The 18,892-nt window shown below is 46.2% G+C and overlaps 1 long non-coding RNA gene across 1 annotated transcript; it reads left to right on the top strand.

Annotated features, from left to right (window-relative positions):
• The first annotated feature begins 890 nt into the window (after positions 1-890).
• LOC139436502 (uncharacterized) lies at positions 891-17,792 on the top strand. Its single transcript, XR_011645764.1, has 3 exons — positions 891-1,139; positions 16,953-17,020; positions 17,661-17,792. It is a non-coding gene; the product is annotated as an uncharacterized lncRNA (long non-coding RNA).
• The last annotated feature ends 1,100 nt before the right edge of the window (positions 17,793-18,892 follow it).

Raw genomic sequence — 18,892 nt, forward strand, 5'->3', positions numbered from 1 at the left:
AAGAATTACAAGAAAGAAGGGGAGGCAGCAGGAAGTGCAACCCAGAATAGGTTTGGCTTCTGTGGATGTGATCTTGGGAATGCAACTTCACTTGTTGACTTCATTTTCCAGTCTACGCCATGATGGCCTTGGAATTCAGTGAAAAGCAGGTATCTTCGTGCTTTGGCTTAAAACACTTCAGTGGCTACCCATAATATTTAATGCAGATTATGTTCCTCCTCTTTGTTTATGTGATAGGCAGCCTGTAAATGGCTTCCAAGGATCTCTGCCTCCTGGTATACACATCCTTGTGAGGAATCAGTGGCTCTTCTAATCAGTAGAACATGGGCAAAGAGATGATATGTCACATGCAATATTTTTAAACATTTGAGACTTTTGTCCTGCTAGTTCTCTTTTGTTCTGTATGTATGTGTCTCTATCAATCTTTCTCTATCTCTTTCTCTTACTCTCCCTCCCTCCCTCTATCCCTCATCTGGGAAACAAGCTGAGGTGTTATGGGCTGCCCTGTGCAGAGGCCCAAGTAGAATAGAACAGAGGCAGTGCCTGAAAAGAGACACAGGCCTCAGGAGAAACTGAATCCTGCCAATAACATGAGTGTCCTTGGACGTGGATCCTTCCCCAGGGGAGCCTCAGCCCTGGGAGGGGTGACAGGGGGTGGCAGGTGCCTCCAGATTAGGAGAACTGGGCCAGACTTGTCCCTGGATTTGGCAGCAAGTAGATTGTTGGGGATTGCCAAGAACAAAAGTGGGGGTACAGGTCATGGTGGAGTCACAGACAGAGGTCATAGACACAGGGCGCTGTGGGCTGGAAGGCAGGAGGCAGGACAGGCAGCTGGGAAGGGGCAGTTGTCAGTTAAACTGCTGCAGGCTGATGGGGCTTTGTGTGCCCTAAAATTCTAAGGAGGAGGCGAGGGCCAGTGTAATCACCTGCGCCTCCTAATGCAGGGAAGCAGGGAGAAGAGGAAGCCAGGGAGCTTGGAAGCACGAGAAGGACCCCAGCTGCCACTGCTGCCCTGCAGAGGGAGGGAGATGTGGAAAGCTTGAGGAATAGAATTTGCCAACCTCCTGAATGGCCTTAGAAGTGGACTTTCCCTAGCATCTCCAGGAAAAACAGCCCTGCGGACCCTGGGTTTCTACCTGGTAAGACCCTGAGCACAGGACCCAGCTGAGCTTGCCCAGACTTCTGACCCACAGAACCTACTGGGTGAAAATTGGGTGTTGTTTAAAGCCATTACTTTCGTGATAACTTGGTATGTGGCCAAAAGAAGAAAACCAAAATAAATAAACAAAAGCCAAAGAAACAAAAGACCAACCAAGCTTCTTGATAGACTTTCACTGTGTGAAACTTAAAATAGGATATATCTTCATATGTGTGAACTTACTCCCAATTTTTTTTATTAGAGAAATGTTTGGTTTACAGAACAATCATTCATAAATTACAGGATTCCCATATACCACCCCATTATTGACACTTTGTTGAAAATCTTATGATATGCTCAAACCCCTGGTCTCCATTTAAGAAAAGTTTGCACAGAGAACATTTTGAAATGTAACAATGTTTACTATTTCCCCAAAAATATCTTCCCTGTGACCAGTAGATCGCAGTAGGTGTACTTTTTTTTCCCTTCAATGTACTCAATACTAGAAATTGAGATTTATGTAAAAGGCAGAGCTGGTTTAGGTTTTTGAATACGATTAAAGCAGCACTACTACCCCACTTCCCCATCTGTACCTTTTTTTGCTTTGTTCAATGGGAACAGTAATAGTTAATTTAATAAAAGTAATGTTTTTTTCATTTTGTAAATCTTTTTTATTTTTCCTATTTCAAAACAGTGAGATTGACATAAAAGATACAGTTTCAGTACAGGGACTTCATTTATCCAGGCACATTTGAGAAATAGGTTGTCAATGTCTATTTTCTACAAATCAGGACATTTTTATACATGGCCACAATAGTCAACATCTGGAAAGGAACATTGTCAGCTTAATAATCTGCAATTGTGATATCATTCAAGTTTCAGCAGTTGTTCCAATAAGGTCCTTTTTAGCAAAAGGATGCAGTAGAGCACTGTTGTATTTAGTTGTCATGTCTTAGTGCCTTTCAAACTGCTCATGTTCCACAATATTTCTAGAATTCCATGACCTTGGTACCTTGGAGAATAGAGTCCAGTTATTTGTAGAATACCCCCCAAGTTGAGATTCTGTTTCTTATATTAGATCCAGGTATGCATCTCTGACAGGAAAATCACAAAGTGGTGCTGTATTCTTATCATTGCCTCCTGCCACATTAGTGGTGATGTTTGCTTCCATCATTCGATTGCATTGGTGTCTGCCAGGCTCCCCCATTCTTCTTTTCCTTTTTGTAATTAACAAGAATTTTGTGGGAGTTACTTTGAGACTGTAGCAGTTTGATATTATTGATGAATTCCAAAAAGAAATATTGGCTTATGTTTGTGACCTGATCTTTTCCCCTGGGCATATTAGATTATATTGGATTCATAGGTTTCCTTGATCACATAATCATGTAAACCTCTTGTGTCAGTAGGGTGTTGAGTCCCCAACCTTTGGTGGGTGGGGACTCACAGGTAAAAGGCATGGCAAAGGACAGAATTGAGGACTTTTAATGTTGGAGTTTTGATGTTGGAGTTTGATGCTGAAGCTGGAGCCCCAGGGAGAGAGGCAAAGCCTAGAGAGCCTCATCATCTACAGCTGACCTTGTGGAGCTAACAGAGGAGCTGAGCCCAGAGGAACCCGGAAGCCTGAACCCTCGCAGAGTTTGGCAGCCATCTTGCTCCAACATGTGAAAATAGACTTTGGTGAGGGAAGTGATTGATGCCTAATGGCCTGGTAACTGTAAGCTCCTACCCCAGATAAATACCTGTTATAAAAATGAACCAATTTCTGGTATTTTGCATCAGCACCCCTTTGACTACTACAGAGACCATGCAAATATCCTCTTCTTCATCAAGCTTTCAAATTACCCATTCATTTATTTCTTTTGGTATGGATTCATGAATTCCTACTATATGCAAGGGGTTATCACTGTATATTTTGATTCTCAAAATGTTTCAGGTTCGATCAGTGGACTCCACTTCAAACTGTCTTCTATGTCCTCTTGACAGAATTGCTTCATTAATTTATGGCAAAACCAAGTCCTCAAGGCTCAGGAAGTACTTTCCCTGCCCCAGCCTGGAACCAGCTATTTTTCTAAAAGGGGTGTGTGCTTTTAGTGGAGATTGGTATTGAGATAGCAAGATCTAGGTGATAGGGAGCTCAGTGCTATTGGGTTGTCACTGTTTACAGTTCTCAGTAGACAGAGCTAAGGAATATATGAATATTTATACTGTGTATGTATATATCTGTATGTATATATGTAAGAGGTTAAGTTTACATCTATATTTATTTCTATATCTATATATATTGCAAAGCATAAATTCACCCAAAGACCACCTACTTCATTAGCAGGTCCCAGTAAAAAGTGATAGCAGGACCCTTGTTCTAAAAGGAGGAAAAATTGACATTAAAGATTTTAAAATATAAGGCTTTTTTCCTTCTTGCACAGTATCTCTACTTTTCATGGTATGTTTTACTTACTACTTAATACCATTCTAACTAAGGAAAAATTTAAAATTTAATTACCATGAGTTGTACTGTTGCTCTTTATATTGTGCAGTGTCAATTATAAAGACAAATACAAGAGCATTTATCTTATATGTGGAATCATGAAAATTACACAATTCTTGGTTCAAAGCTCTATTTCACTGTGCATATATTTAGTTCTTACCAGAATAGTGGAAACCTAAACAGAACTACCTCAACTCTTTATTTTTAAAGATTTATTTTTATTTATTTCTCCCCACCCCCTTGTTTGCACTTGCTATGTCTGTTTATTTTGTTCTCATCTTCCTTTCAGGAGTCATGGGAACTGAACCCAGGACTTCCCATGTGGGAGGGATGTACCTAATCACTTGAGTCACCTCTACTCCCACCTTTGTTGTGTCTCTCATTATGTTTGCCCTCATTATGTCTCTTGTTGCCTCATCTTGTTGCATCAGCTCACCAAGCCAGCCCATCACATCAGCTCACTGTCGTGGTTGCCTTCTTTAGGAACCGATCCCAGGACCTCACATGTGGTAGGTGAGAACTCCGTTGCTTCAGCCACATCTGCTTCCCTCAACTCTTTTTATTTTATTTATTAACATATATATATTTTTTTATTAGAGAAGTTGTGAGGTTGCAAAACAATCATGCATGAATGTGCAGAATTCCTATACATCACATCTCGATCAACAACTTACATGGTTGTGGGGTATTTGTTATAGATTATGAAGGAACCTCATCAGATTTTTACTACTCTGATCCATAGTGTACATTTGGTATATTTTTTCTATATATCACATTAGCACAAGCTATTAGTATTGTACATTTGTTATAGTTCATGAGAGAACCCTCACATATTTGTAGTGCTAACCACAGTCCACCTTCCACTACATGGTTCACTGTGTAATATAGTCCCATGCCTTGAACAGTATATCCAAAACGTACATTCAGTGGCTCTCACTGTCATTACATAGTTGTGCATTCATCACCTCAGTAAATTTTTGAGCATTTTCCCTAGTTCAAAAGAAAATTCCCAGGGAAACAGACCTGGCCCAGGGGTTAGGGTGTCCGTCTACCACATGGGAGGTCCGCGGTTCAAACCCTGGGCCTCCTTGACCCGTGTGGAGCTGGCCAATGTGCAGTGCTGATGCACGCAAGGAGTGCCGTGCCACGCAGGGGTGTCCCCCGCATGGGGTAGCCCCATGCGCAAGGAGTGCACCCTGTAAGGAGAGCCTCCCAGCATGAAAGAAAGTGCAGCCTGCCCAGGAATGGCGCTGCCCACACTTCCTGTGCCGCTGACGACAACAGAAGCGGACAAAGAAACAAGATGCAGCAAATAGACACAGAGAACAGACAACCAGGGTGGGGGGGGATTAAATAAATAAATAAATCTTAAAAAAAAAAAAGAAAATTCCCATACCACTCCTGTTATGGAACCAGATATAATATATGCTTTCACAATGATGCAAGAATATTACAATATTGCTGCTAACTACAGTCTGTTATTTACATTAATTGTATTTTTCCGTGTGTCACTGTATTCTTACCACTTTATAATTGTGATGTACCTTTGTTTTAGTTCATAGGAGAACATTCTTGTATTTGTACAATTAACCACAATCCTCATCTACCTCTGGGTTCACTATGATTTAAGACCCTAGATTATTCTCTGCACATCTTTCAATTGACATTTATATCCCTAGACTACCCCCTTTTAACCACAATCCCATTTATAAACTGGCTGTGTGAGTTATACTCTCTACAATGTGTTACCATCGACTATCAATTTCCACACTTTTATAGGCAAGCTAATTAAGAGTCTACATCCATTAAGCATCCGTACCCCTTGTTATCCCCTGTCCTATCTCCTATTAATGTATACTCTAGTTTTTAACTCCGTGTGTTTATTTTTCATATTTAGTTCATGTTAGTAATACCATACAATATGTATCCTTCTGTGTCTGGCTGATTTCACTCAGTATAATGTCCTCAAGTTTCATCCATATTTTCATGTCTCCCAAGTTCATTTCTTCTTAATATTCCATCATAAGAATAGATGACATTTCATTGATCCATTCTTGGGTTGATGGACACTTGGATTGGTTCCATCTTTTGGCAATTGCGAATTATGCTGCTATGAACATTGGTGGGCAATTGTCTGTTTGCATCACAGTTTTCCTTTCTTCTGGGTATATTCTTAGTAGAGGAATTGCTGGATCATATGGCAGTTGCATATTTAGCTCCTGAGGAACGCCAAACTGTCTTCCACAGAGGCTGCACCATTTTACAATCCCACCAACAGTGAAGGCGTGTTCCTATTTCTCCACATACTCTCCAGCGCTTATGGTTTTCTCTCTCCTTTAGTAATGGCCATTCTATGAGGTGTGAGATTGTATCTCATTGTAGTTTTGATTTGCATTTCCCTAATAGCTAGTGAAATGGAACATTTTTTTCATGTGCTTTTTTACATTTGTATTTCCTCTTTCAAGTAATGGCCATTTAAGTCTTTTGTCCATTTTTATTTTTTATTTTTATTTTATTTTTTTACTGAATTCAATGTATTGAATAATTAGAACAACAGTAAGGATATACAAAGAGTAAGTCATACTTTTTTAGTTTGCCTGGTTGGCCTAAATAATAGGAAATTATTGTCTCACAGTTTTGGAGTCTAGAAGTCAAAAAGAAAGGTGTTAGTAGTATCATACTTTTTTTTTCTTTTTTTTTTGTCTTTATTTTATTAATATTACCTTCAAAAAATATGAGGTCCCCATATACCCCTCACCCCCTTCACCCCACTCCTTACCCTATAACAACAATCTCCTCCATCAGCATGAAACATTCATTGCACTTGGTGACTACATCTCTGAGCACTGCTGTACCTCATGATCAGTGGTCCACATCATAGCCCACACTCTCCCACATTCCACCCAGTGGGGCATGGGAGGACATACAATGTCCAGTAACTGTCCCTGCAGCACCACCCAGGACAACTCCAAGTCCCAAAAACGCCCCCACATCTCATCTCTTCCTCCCACTCCCTACCCCAGCAGCCAGCATGGCCACTTTCTCCACACCAATGCCACATTTTCTTCAATTACTAATCACAGTAGTTCATGAATAGACTATCAGTAAGTCCACTCTAATTCATACTCTATTCCTCCAACCTGTGGACCTTAGAATGGTTGTGTCCACTCCACATCTATATCAAGAGGGGGCTTAGATTCCAATGGAGCCTGGATGCAATTCTCCTGCTTTCAGTTGCAGGCTGTCTTGGCTCCCTGGTGTGGTGGTTGACCTTCACCTCCATGTTAGATGAGTGGGGTAAGTCCAATAAACCAAATTGTAGGAGTTGCAAGTGTTTTGAGGCTCAGGGCCTGGCTATCACATGGTCAGTCCAGAGGTTCAGGTCCCCTGGGTATACATTAAACCCCAGCACCAACTACAGTTCCAGTAAAAGTAAAAGGAGAGGCTTGTGGACAAAGAACACATCTAAGTCCAGTTCCATCACACAGAAACACAAACTCCAAAGTAGGGCCAACTGACATGACACTGAACTCCATCTGCCATGACCATAGAACCTGTGGGTCTCTGTAGCCCTCAGGAGAACCAATACCTGGGGTTGTATCTACTTTATCTGTTTCTGGGACTCTGCTGAGGTGTGCATAAGGGCGAACCCTCTGATAACCTCCCAGCTCTTTTTGGAGACTCATAGCCATATAAAATCATTTGTCCTTTCCATTTCCCCCTTGATTCAGGTCAAAAAGCATTTTTAACTCCTGGGATTATATGTAGACTGAGATATTCTGCTGGTCCGAGTTGACACTTTTATTCAAGGTCATTTTCTAGTTACATCATCAGCTGGTACTTGGTAGTAATCCCTTGGCACCAGGGAGACTCGTCCCTGGAAGTCATGTCCCATGCTGGGGGGAAGGCAACACATTTACATGCTGAATTTGGCTTCGAGACTGGCCTCATTTGAGCAACATGGAGGCTCTCAGGAGGTAACTCCTAGGCACCCTGCAGCTCTAAGCCTTGTTCTTATTTCAGGTGCACAGGCTCACAAGCATAGTCATTAGTATCAAGGGCTCATTTTTGGAACTTCCTTCTTTTTTGGTCTTTGCCATTGGACTTAGGGGATTGTTGCTATTCCTTTAGGGTTTTGTCCATTTTTAAATTGGATTCCTTGCTGTTTTATTTTTGAGTTGTAGTATCTTTTTATATAGCATTGAAATGAAACCCTTAATGGATATTTGGTTTCCAAATATTTTCTCCCATTGAGTGGGCAGGCTTTTCTCCTTCTTGACAAAGTCTTTGGAAGCACAAATTGTTTTACATTTTGATATGTACACATTTAACCAACACTTCCCCCTTTGCTTAATCAGGAAGGGCTAGAAGGATAGGAACTATTTGTTGCCCTATCTTTCCCTTCCTTTTTTTTTTTTTAAGATTTTTTCCTCTCCCCTTCCTCCCAACACTGCCCACATTGTCTGCTCTCTGTGTCCATTCACTGTGTGTTCTTCTGTGACCACTTCTATCCTTATTAGCAGCACCGGTAATCTGTGTTTCTTTTTTTGTTGCGTCATCTTGCTGTGTCAGTTCTCCGTGTGTGCAGTGCCCTTCCTGGCAGGCTGTACTTTCTTTCATGCTGGGTGCCTCTCCTTATAGGGTGCACTCCTTGTACATGGGGCTCCCCTACACTGGGGACACCCCTCTGAGACAGGGCACTCCTTGTGCACATCAGCGCTGTGCATGGGCCAGCTCCACACAGGTCAAGGAGGCCTGGGGTTTGAACTGTGGACCTCCCTTGTGGTAGGCAGATGCCCTGTACATTGGGCCAAGTCCTCTTCCTCCCTTTAATTTTGTCATCATTTTCACTCTAAGAGGTTGTCTTACAGGAGGAAGAAGGGATCTGATAGGAATCCTTGGTGGTTTTGTATTTCTTCGAAGCCCATTTTCTACCTTCTGCTTTGGAAGTAGCTCTAGTTTGAAAGAAAAGTGTGGCCTTTTAGAGCAGACTTGCTGAACTTCCACCCATCATAGAGTCATTGTAATTTTGTGCTCATGGGATGTTGTGAATGCGACATGCTAATGGGGTGGCAAAGAATAACGGCAGACTTGCATAATGTATCTCTTCAGCTCCACTACACCGTTGTACTTCACAGACAAACACAGTGTCTGCCCTATGGAATTTGGACACATGAATAGAAAACCCTGACTGATAAACAGTTGCAGTTAAGTTGTTATCACATCGAAGTATTGTTGTCGAGTGAGGATGTTGAATTTAAGCCCCCTGTATCCACAAAACAATCACCTGAAAAATATACAGAGAAAGAATTGAGAAGGGACTAAAACTGGTTCACTTCATAAATCAGTATGGAAGTAGGCAATAATGAAAGAATTGAGGTATCAAAAAGATTCAAGACTTGCAAAGCCAAGTGGCAAAGCGATATTATATTTCAGAGAAGCTTTTAAGAGTCATGTAGGAATTACCATTCTCTGCCATGAGGGGTCAGTGCCATGTGCACCTCCCATACACCACCACCATGCTGAGTAAGAGGGAGACCGAGCCCAGAGTGATGACTTGGAGAAGAAAGGGTAGAAGACTTGCTTTCTTCATGCACAGCTTCACTCTCTACTTGTAAAGACAGGAAAAAGGAGGTCTTCCAGTGAGCTTTCTGGCTTGTGGAAGGGAGACAGCTACAATAGAAAACCTGGGCAAAACTGAAAGCAAGAAATGAAAGTAGGATGAAAGCAATCTTTCCCTCAGCATTATAGATGCCAATAATGTACCTTCTTATGCTTTAAGCAACAGAACATTTTCAGAGAGAACCACGCTATCACTTGAGTTGTGGATCCCTTTGAGTCAGCTCGTGTAGAGTTATAGAAAAAGAATTGGATATTTCCAATGTAGATATTCTGAACTCTTTCAAAGCCAGATATCATTAAGGTTTTCAAACTAGATATGTAGAAGGCACTGTGGCATTCTAGGTTATAATTTCTGATAAGGAACTAGGAAGAGCTAGAACCCACAGAAACCCAAAGTTCTGTGGGATCCTCCATAATTTTGTGGCAAGTGTAGAGGGTTTCTGAGACCAGAAAGTGAGGAGAAAGCCCTGAGGATGACCACAGCCTGGACTGGCCCATTGCTTGGATGACCTCACAAGGAGCCATTGTGCGGGGCCTGCTGCCCCTATATAAGGCCCTGCAGCTGAGGCTCAGTGTCCGCTTACCCAGGAAGCTGTTTTGGTGACCTGTGGACTAGGACTGCCCTTCGTTGGTTTATTTCTCATTTGTGGATTCGTTTATTTTGTTTCTTATTTTTTCTTTTTGTCTTAGTTCTTTTCTCCCGATTTTGTTTTCTTTATTATTTACTTTTTTCTTTTGCCTGTTTGTTGTTTTTTAATCTTTTCCTTTTATTTTACTCCTGTTTATTTTTTATTATCATATTTTTTATTTTATTTTATTTTTTTAGCATTTTATTTATATATTTTTTTATTAGATCAGTTATCCAGGCTTTCCCATTGGAAAGTCTGCATAGAGTCACCGGGTCTCCAGCCCAGCATAAACTCCAGTATGCTGCGGCCTCTCCCAGCCTTGAGGGCTAAGGAGGAGACCCACCTGAAGAATTATCAGTTCTCGAGATTACTAGGCAAAGGTGCCTTTTCCATGACTTTTCTAGCACGGCATGTCCTCACCCGCCATGAGGTAGCCGTGAAAATCATACGCAAGAAGGACAGCCCCAGCAGCCTCCGCATGCGATCCAGAGAGGTGAGCATACTGAAGAGCCTGCGCCATCCCAACATCATCCGGCTCTTTGAAGTCATCGACAGCCCCGAGAAGCTCTACCTCGTAATGGAGTACGCCCGTGGAGGTGATCTCCTGCACTACCTGATGGCCCATGGCCCTCTCTCAGAAGAGGAGGCCCGAGCAAAATTTCGCCAAGTCCTATCTGCTGTGCAGTACTGTCACCAGAAGTGTGTCTCGCACAGAGACTTGAAAGCGGAGAACCTCCTCTTGGATGCTGCTGGGAATGTGAAAATTACGGATTTCGGCTTAAGTAACACCTTTGACATCAGCCAGCAGCTGGAAACCCTGTGCGGCACTCCCTGTTATACTGCCCCCGAAATATTTAAGGGGCACACGTACAGTGGGCCGGCCGTGGACGTCTGGAGCCTGGGGGTGATTCTCTACAACATGGTCAGCGGGAAGTTCCCTTTCTTTGCACAGAGCTCCAAGCTCCTGCAGAAGCGGGTGCTCAGCGGGGAGTTCCGCATCCCACACCACCTGTCTGTGAACTGCAGGAATCTCCTCCAAAAGTGCCTGACAGTGGATCCCTGTAGGAGGTCAAGCCTCCCAGACATAATGACTGACCCGTGGGTCAATACGGGCTATGAGCACGCACAACTGAGGCCGTATGTGGAGCCCCTCCCAGCTCGCCAGGACCCCCACCGGATAGCAGCGATGGTAGCCATGGGCTACAAAGAGGAGGAGATACAGGCGTCCTTGCAAGATGACAGACATGATGAAGTCATGGCCATATATCTTTTGCTGGGCCACAGCAGATGGGAGCAGGAGACCTCCACCAGCGCCCCGCAGACCCAGCCCCCTGCCAGGCCAGGGGTGGGAGAAGCCCACCTCTGTGCCCTCCCACCACAGCCTGCCCCCTGCCCTGGTCCACCCTGCAGCTCTCCTCCCCTGCAGAGGACCATCCTCAGTCAGGCCGTCATGGACAAGGGCCGGGAGAGCCAGCGCATGCCAGAGCCAGGAGCCTCCAAGACGTCGGCTTCCCCCACAGGGCCCCTGGCCCTGCCTCAGGTGCACCAGCAGCCCCGGATGGCCTGGGTGAGGCCCAGCCCAGCCGCCAGGCCCTGCCCCAAGGAGCGTCGTCAGGAGGGTCCCCTGCTTGGCCCTGCGGTCACCGCCTCCTCCCACGTGGGAAGCGGTAGGGAAGGAGGCTCTGAAGGAAGCACTCCCCTGTCCACTGTTGGCACAGGTGAAGCCATCCCCAGGGGAACACCCCAAGTCAGGGGTGAGCAGAAGAACTTGCCCTGCAGGGGGAGGCCTGCCTCCCCTCCCGCCAACAGGCAGGGCCAGCCGAGCATGTGGAGGCGATTCTGGACTTTCCTGTGCCTAGGGTGCGCCTGCAAGGAGCTGCACCAGGGGAGGGACAACCAAGTGGGCCCTCAGGGGGCCCTGCCGCGGTCACGGGACCCCAAGTGGAGGATGAAGGTCATGAGCTCCCTGGAGCCGCACGAGATAATGGGGGAGATCTGCCGGGTGCTCGATGCACTTGGCTGCGAGTGGGACCTGACGGGGCCCCACGGGCTGCTGTGCGTGTGCGGCACGCCGGGCCAGGAGGACTTCCTCCAGTGGAGGGTGGAAGTGTGCAGGCTGCCACGGCGGGGGCTCCATGGGGTGCAGGTCAAAAGGGTGTCTGGGAGTTCCAGGGCCTTTAGAGACATTGAGGCCAGACTCACAAAGCTGCTTCAGGTGTAAAGCGCTCCCAGGCACCCTCTGGGGAGCAGGCAAGGGGGGCAGGTCCTCGCTGCCCAGGCGACCACTGCCCACACCCCCAGGCAGAACCCCAGAGCTGCCTTGGGCCTGCTCCCTCCCCTCTCCTGTCCTTCTCCCAGGCTGATGGTGAGGCCCAGGGGCTGCCCCTTGACCACACATGTCCTGGGAGCTGGATAAAGCTCCTTAGTTACCAGCAATGTTCTGCACGCCGTGGAGGTGCTGGGGTCCTCCTCACTGGACCCCCATTGCGAGCCCGCCGTGGCCTCTGCACACCCCATCCTGCCCTGTGTACACCCCCAGCCCCGTGTGACACACACCACAGCAGCATGTTTTGGCTGTTGAGGTCCCACTCGTGGCTGCTGGTGATTGTCTCCCGTATCTCCTCTGTGGGCTCCATGGGGCTCCTGGTCTCCGTCCTCCATGGTAAGTCTACTGAGTGGACCTTGGTTTCTCCCCTCGGTATTTGCTGAGGTTCAATGACCTCCTGGCAAACCCGACCTGCTTATATCTTCATTTAACATTGAACAGGTTCCCTTTGCGTGTGTTCTGGCCTGGCTGTTGCTAGAACAAGAAGCTGGGGACCCAATGCAGGGAAAATTTCCCTAGGTGCCTTGCTGTGGGAGCTGCCCTCTGTGGACAGAGCTCTCTTGGACTTAGCTTGGGAAGATGTTTTGTTTTTGGACTCCATCCATGCTGCTGCTGTGGGGTGGTGAGGCCACCAGGCCGTGCTACAGGGTTCCTGGTTCTTGGCCTCTCCATTGAGCATTTGTGGTGCCCAGTCCAGAGAGCCTGAGGGGCTGCGGCCACCTGTGCTTGAGCTGTCTTTGATTCCTGGTCCTGGCGAGTGAGTCTGGGAGACGGCAGTGAAATAAGAAGTCCATTGTGAACCTGAGAGTAAAAAGGACATGGAGATGCTCCTACCTCTGGTGAGGAGAAGCAGAGGCAGTGACCAAAATGGAAACCATGGGAAGAGTCCAGGCTGCTCTCCCCTAGACTTACTGTGGAGGAAGAAGCTCATGCGCCACACGGAGCCTGAAAGGACAGTGGGGGAGATGAGCAGGTGTGGACACAGCAGCTGTAGTTGGACCTGAACAACAGTTTCGGCTGCTGGGCACGAGCGCCACGTGTGCTGGAGGGCTTAGGGCATGGAGGACGGAGGTCTGCAGTGCTGGGCGGGTCTCGGTGGGTCCACCTGCAGAGGAGATCCTCATCCACAAGGCCTTCCAAGCCTCGGCTCCTAAGATCCAGGGGCTTCAGCTTCCGAAGGTGAAGGGAGCCATCTGGGGGCCCAGAGGAGCAGCCTGCAGAACCTCGCTGCCAGGGGGCCACTCGCCCCACCCACGCTGCTGTAGAGACTGGCCTGTGTCCCCTGGGGCCCTGCACCCCTCTCCTGCCTTCTCCATCTTTTCTCTTTGTAGGAGAGTGGAGTTCATTCTGGAGAAATAAAGAGAATTCAAATGAGAGCAGAGTCTGTTTATTCAAAGCTTGCCCAAGAAGAGGGTCGATACCATCTCTGGTTTGGGCAGAGACCCCCAGGTAGGCAGGAGCGTGGGAAGCATCACAGGGAGCAGTGAGAAGGCTCAGGGGGGCTCCCGATGCAGGCGGTGGGCGGTGAAGCTGGGGGCGGCCACCTGAGAGGCATCTTATGTGACTGTTTGGGGAACTCATTTGGCTTCCCCTGGTAGGTCCTTCTTTGGGAGAATGGGTGACTTCCGCAGGGTGAACACAGGGAGCCTGGGTGTCATTGGCAAAATTCCTCCCCTCCAGGGCCTGATGCTTACAGAGGTTTGGGGGTCTCTCAGTTCTTTCCCTGCCCAGAAATTCCCCCTCCCACCCTGTCCTCCACAGTGGTCCAAGGAAGTGGAGGAGGGGAAGATGCACCAGGGCTCTCTCACAAAACTGGCGGCACAGGGGCTCCCTCTAAAGGACAGTAATATGCATAACAATAGAAAATAAAATTCCAAGGTCCCTTCTTCTCCAGCTCCAAGCAGGAAGTGGACACTGCATCCCTGGGGCCCTGCCCTGGGGACGGGATTCCCTGGCAGCCCTTGCAAAGCCCACGTAGGCTTCTACCCTCCCCTCCCTCCTTCCCCTCAAGCCAACCATCCCGTGGCCTGTCCCTCACCTCAGGACCCTGGGACCCATGCCTGGGCATCTGTGCACCTGGCCTGGTGCAGATCTGAGCAGGAGGGGCTGGCAGCTGCTCTAGGATGCAGAGGTGAGGGTGGGGGGTGCCGGTGACCCCCCTGCACCAAATGCTGTCCCGTTCCCCAGAGTCGGGCCTGTTCTTCCCAAGCTGCTGTCGGGTCCTGTCCTCCAAAGAGCCTGTGCTCCCACCTCCCCCAGCCCTCCAGGTGGAAAGAGGGGCTGCCCCAGGCCTGGAGAGAGCAGGGGCTGCAGGCTGCTGGGCCCCCAGTCCCCAGGAGGCTGCCCCGGGGGTCCTCTCCCTGGTGAGGGGACACTGAGGCTTCTCCCAATGGCGGTTCCCGGAGCAAGGCAAGAGAGGTCGCCACGACAACCCGTATCCATGCTGACAGCGTGAGGAACGCCCTCTCCCCCGGCGGAACCGTTCCACGAGCTGCAGTCGACCAGCTGCCTTCATATGGGATTACAAAATATTTTACAAGCATAAAATTTAGGCTCCACTAGGAATCTGAGTCCAGTGCTCTTTCCTCAATACACAACACATACACAATATTATCCTCTAAGGGTTCTAGAACATTAGCTTCAGCAGGATATGAACATTAATGTAAGAATTTTATGAAACACATCCCAATAATCACTGAAAGATGAGCATTGACATTTACTTCTGTTTTCTCACATAAGTTAAATGATATTAAAGTGATTAATTTCAAGGACTGAGCCACAAGGATGAACAGAGAGACAAGGAAAACAGAATAATAAAATAGTGAAAGTGAAGTGTGGACTTAGGACTAGGAACTTGTTGGCAAAAGTAGGGAACCCTAACCTGAGGCAGCAGCGGCAGAAGGACAGGCCCGCTCACTTATGCTCTGATCCCTGCAGCGCTTGGCACCGCAGACATCAGGGACCCTGTGGTGGAACAGGCGGGGAGAAAGGCAGGTCAGGAGAGGGGGAGTCTGGACAGAATGGTCCGCAGCCCGTAGCTCCTGCCCACTGCAGAAGACTGGGGCTTACTTTCCAGAGGTGTGGATTCAGGGACGCCCTGGACTAAGGACCATCGCCCTGTGTGCAGTAAGATGCCACTTAAAACATGGGGCTGTGTGGAAGTCCACCTGTCAAACAGAGAGACTTCTAGTCCTGGACACTGCATTGTTTCCAAGAGCTGTTCATTAGAAATCATAGTGTGCTGAGCAAGCCCGTGAATGTAGGAGTTTTCTTTCTATTGGCTTATTTTCCCTACATATGCTCTCTTTAGTTTTTTATAAACCTATTTAGTGAGAGAGTAATATCCAGATGTGACAGTTTGAATTTGGACTCCCCCCCAAAATTTATGTTTTTTAATTCAAAAGGTGGTGAGACCTTTTCATTGCCTTTGACTTGGTTCTCACCCTGAATAGCTCACTTGATCAGTTCATTTTGATGGGATTCCATCAATGAGGCATGACCCAGGTTTGGTTTCCCCCTCTTCCTGGGCCTTACATAAATGGAGACACAGGGAGGAGACTTAGAGAAAGGAAGTCACCATTTTGCCACTGCCATGGGAGAGAGGCCTCGAGGATCACTAGCAGCTGAAGCTGAAGCCTGAAGCCCCCAAGAGGCTGGGCTCATGGAGCAGCTCAAGGCTGAAGAGATGAGCCACATGCCTGGTACCCACAGCCAAGCTCTGGGAAACGGTGAGCCTTGAGCAAAGGCAGGGACCAGGCAGAGATCTGCTGCTGTCTTGTCCCTCCACGTGGCAGGGCGCCAGGGCCACCAGGAGCTGAATTTGGTGAGAAAGCATCTCTGATGGTGCCTTGATTTGGCTATTTCACAACCACAGAACTGTAGGATTTTGCCCTAATAAATGGGTTGTAAAAGCCAACCCCTTTCTGGTACTTTGCATTGGGAGCTCTATGTCAAACTAAAACACCACATTATTCTGTTTCACTTCTGTTTGAGTTACCTTTTCTCCTTTTTAAATGGAAACATGATCTTATGGAGTAGATTCAATATTGAAGGCTTAAGTTTTAAAAATTAGATTCAAGTCATTTTTCCTTAAGAATTCAATGTTGAATGTATTTAGGCTTTCTGCTTTGTCAAGTGTTGATGAGAGTGTTAACTCTGTGTTTCTGTGTGTGTGTGTATGTACGTGTGTGTGCACAAGTGTGTACTTGCAGACTGAATACATTTTGCCAGCTGTGATAGCCATCCTTTATAAACCACAGGAAGGCGACTTTCCTGGAGCTCAGAAGGGAGTCATCTCTTTTCCACCTCCTTACCTGAAAAAGCCAGTGAATTATCTAAATAATCCAGAAAACCAGGTCCTTTTTGAAAGATGGGCATTTGAGCATAGTCTGGGAGATCATATATTTGTATTGAACTAACAAATACATGTGGTGAAATACATAAAACTTTTTGGCACTTCCTGGGAACTAAGATTTCAAAAAAAAGTCGGTGTTGTAATTTTTATGGAGCAGCATTTTTGCTTTGATTTATGGTTGATCAAACACTAGAAAGAATGGTGGAAAGCAGAGTCCTTTTGTCTCTTGGCTCCAACAAGGGCATTACTTGAGACTGTTCTATGTACAAGTCTAAGAATAAAATGGTACTCTGGATAGACGCTCATGGAATCCGCTTTACGTTTGCATTAAATTGGTAGTTTGGTAATGAAAGGAATGATTGTCTTGTGAGTGTAACTCTTCTCTATCTGTTCTTTAGAAATTATCTTCGGTAACAACCGTGTTCTGCAAAGGCTTAAACCTTCCTCCATGATGAAAGGAGATAAGGTATGTAGGACATCATGAGGGTGATAAATGACAGTGAAGGGGGGACAGGAACCATGGGGTCCAGCACAGGCAGGCAAGGATGACAGAGCAGGGGGGAGGGGGGCCCTTCCTGGGAGGTCCATGTCTCCAAGGGTAGGAGGTGGGTCAGAGACGCAGGGGCACCTGGAGGGGAGGGCTGCGGGGGGTGGGGAAGGGTGAGCCTGCAGGAAGGTAAGGGTGCTGGGAGAGCAGGTGCCCTGGAGTGCAGGGTGCCTGAGGGAGGAGCCTCTGCTCTGCAGTGGGAGGAGCCCTGGCTGCCAGCAGGTGCCTGGGAGCACCTGGGCTGGTCCCCAAGGCCTCTGCTCCCTGGGGTGGTCGCCGTCCTGGGCCACCCCAGCCCCTGGCAGCGCCGCAGCCTTTTCCTGGCTGCCGAGGACACCGTCCTGGGCTCCTGGTCCTGCACAGAGGCCAGTCCTCATGTATAGAGCAAAAGGCTTCATAAACTCATTTCAGTCATTACATCTGACAATTAATAAAAGCCTCCCAATTATAATAGATTTGAAAATTATGTGTTAAAATGCATTGAAGTTATTTTGTATGCCTTCTTTTTCTACTTCCTTCAATAAACAAAGCAAAGCATTTCTATTGCCTGTCTTTCCAGATAGACTGTGAGCCTCCCACTGACAGAGGCCAGATCTCCAGAACCTTGCAGTGTGTGAGATGTATACTAAGTGCTAAATAAATGTTGAACAGGTCCAATTTTGAATAATCTGTTGTAATGAGGTGGAAGCAGTTGGTGACTGACCCTTGTTTTTTTTGGTAAGCAACATTTTAAGCATTATTAGTGGTTAAAAGCGGGAGTCTTTGAAATGACAAAGCCTGGTTTTGAATCCCAGTTTCCTCATATAATACCTGTGCATCCTTCGGAAATCACTACATTTCTCTAAATTCCATTTTCCTTGTCTATAGAATAAACTGAGATTACATATGTCTAACATATAGGGACCATTCTGTAAATGGTGGCTAATATTATTACAAGAGACTATACCAATGTTTTCTTTGTTTTTTAATCTGTTTGGGTTCTATCTGTGAAGTTTAATGTAAATAACTATAGTAGTATACAATACTGCTAAGCATGAAGAAGATAGATAATTGGCCCTTCCCACAAACACCCCAAGTCAGAAAGTAAAGAAGTTTTAACTAGTAGCCTATTTATTTGTTGAAACTAATCTTTATAAATTACTACTAATCATTGATAATTAATTGTATAATTATGGCCTTATCAGTTCAGAAACTATATTTCCTTCCTTTTCAGTCAGTTTTTTAAATAAACAAAATAGTCTTTATGAATGGTTTTTTGTGGATTTTTAAATTGAAATACTAAGTTCCTGGCGTATCTTTTACATAGATTGAGATATTCGGTGTATGAGGTTTACTTGAATTGGTGTGTGTGAACCCATTACATTTGGGGATTGAACGAATAGGAGATCTAGTCTGTACTTCTAATGTTTCAGCTTCTGTAAATGAATTAGTCATTTTAAATACTTCTCAGTTATTCTCTTTTCCTATATAGTGAAAGATATAGTTGTTAGGCCTCAGAGCAGGGCCTCTGGGGATAAGCAGAGATGGCATGAAGAAAACTTTCACACGAGAGGTAGGCATACTTTTATTATGTCTGCAGAGGTAAGGAGCCAAGGCCAGTCCAAAGTGACTCAGACCCAACTCCCCATGCTGCAGTTTCTCTCTTGCTTAAATGCCTAAGTTACTACTTAACATTTGCTTTGATTATGCATTAGTTTTTCTGCTTATGGATGAACACACATAGCTGGTTATATAATTGCAGGATTGGTATGTTCAGGAAATCATGCTTCCACATACATTGGGTGATCAAGA

Source organism: Dasypus novemcinctus, chromosome 15, assembly GCF_030445035.2.
Source record: "Dasypus novemcinctus isolate mDasNov1 chromosome 15, mDasNov1.1.hap2, whole genome shotgun sequence".
Taxonomy (NCBI): domain Eukaryota; kingdom Metazoa; phylum Chordata; class Mammalia; order Cingulata; family Dasypodidae; genus Dasypus; species Dasypus novemcinctus.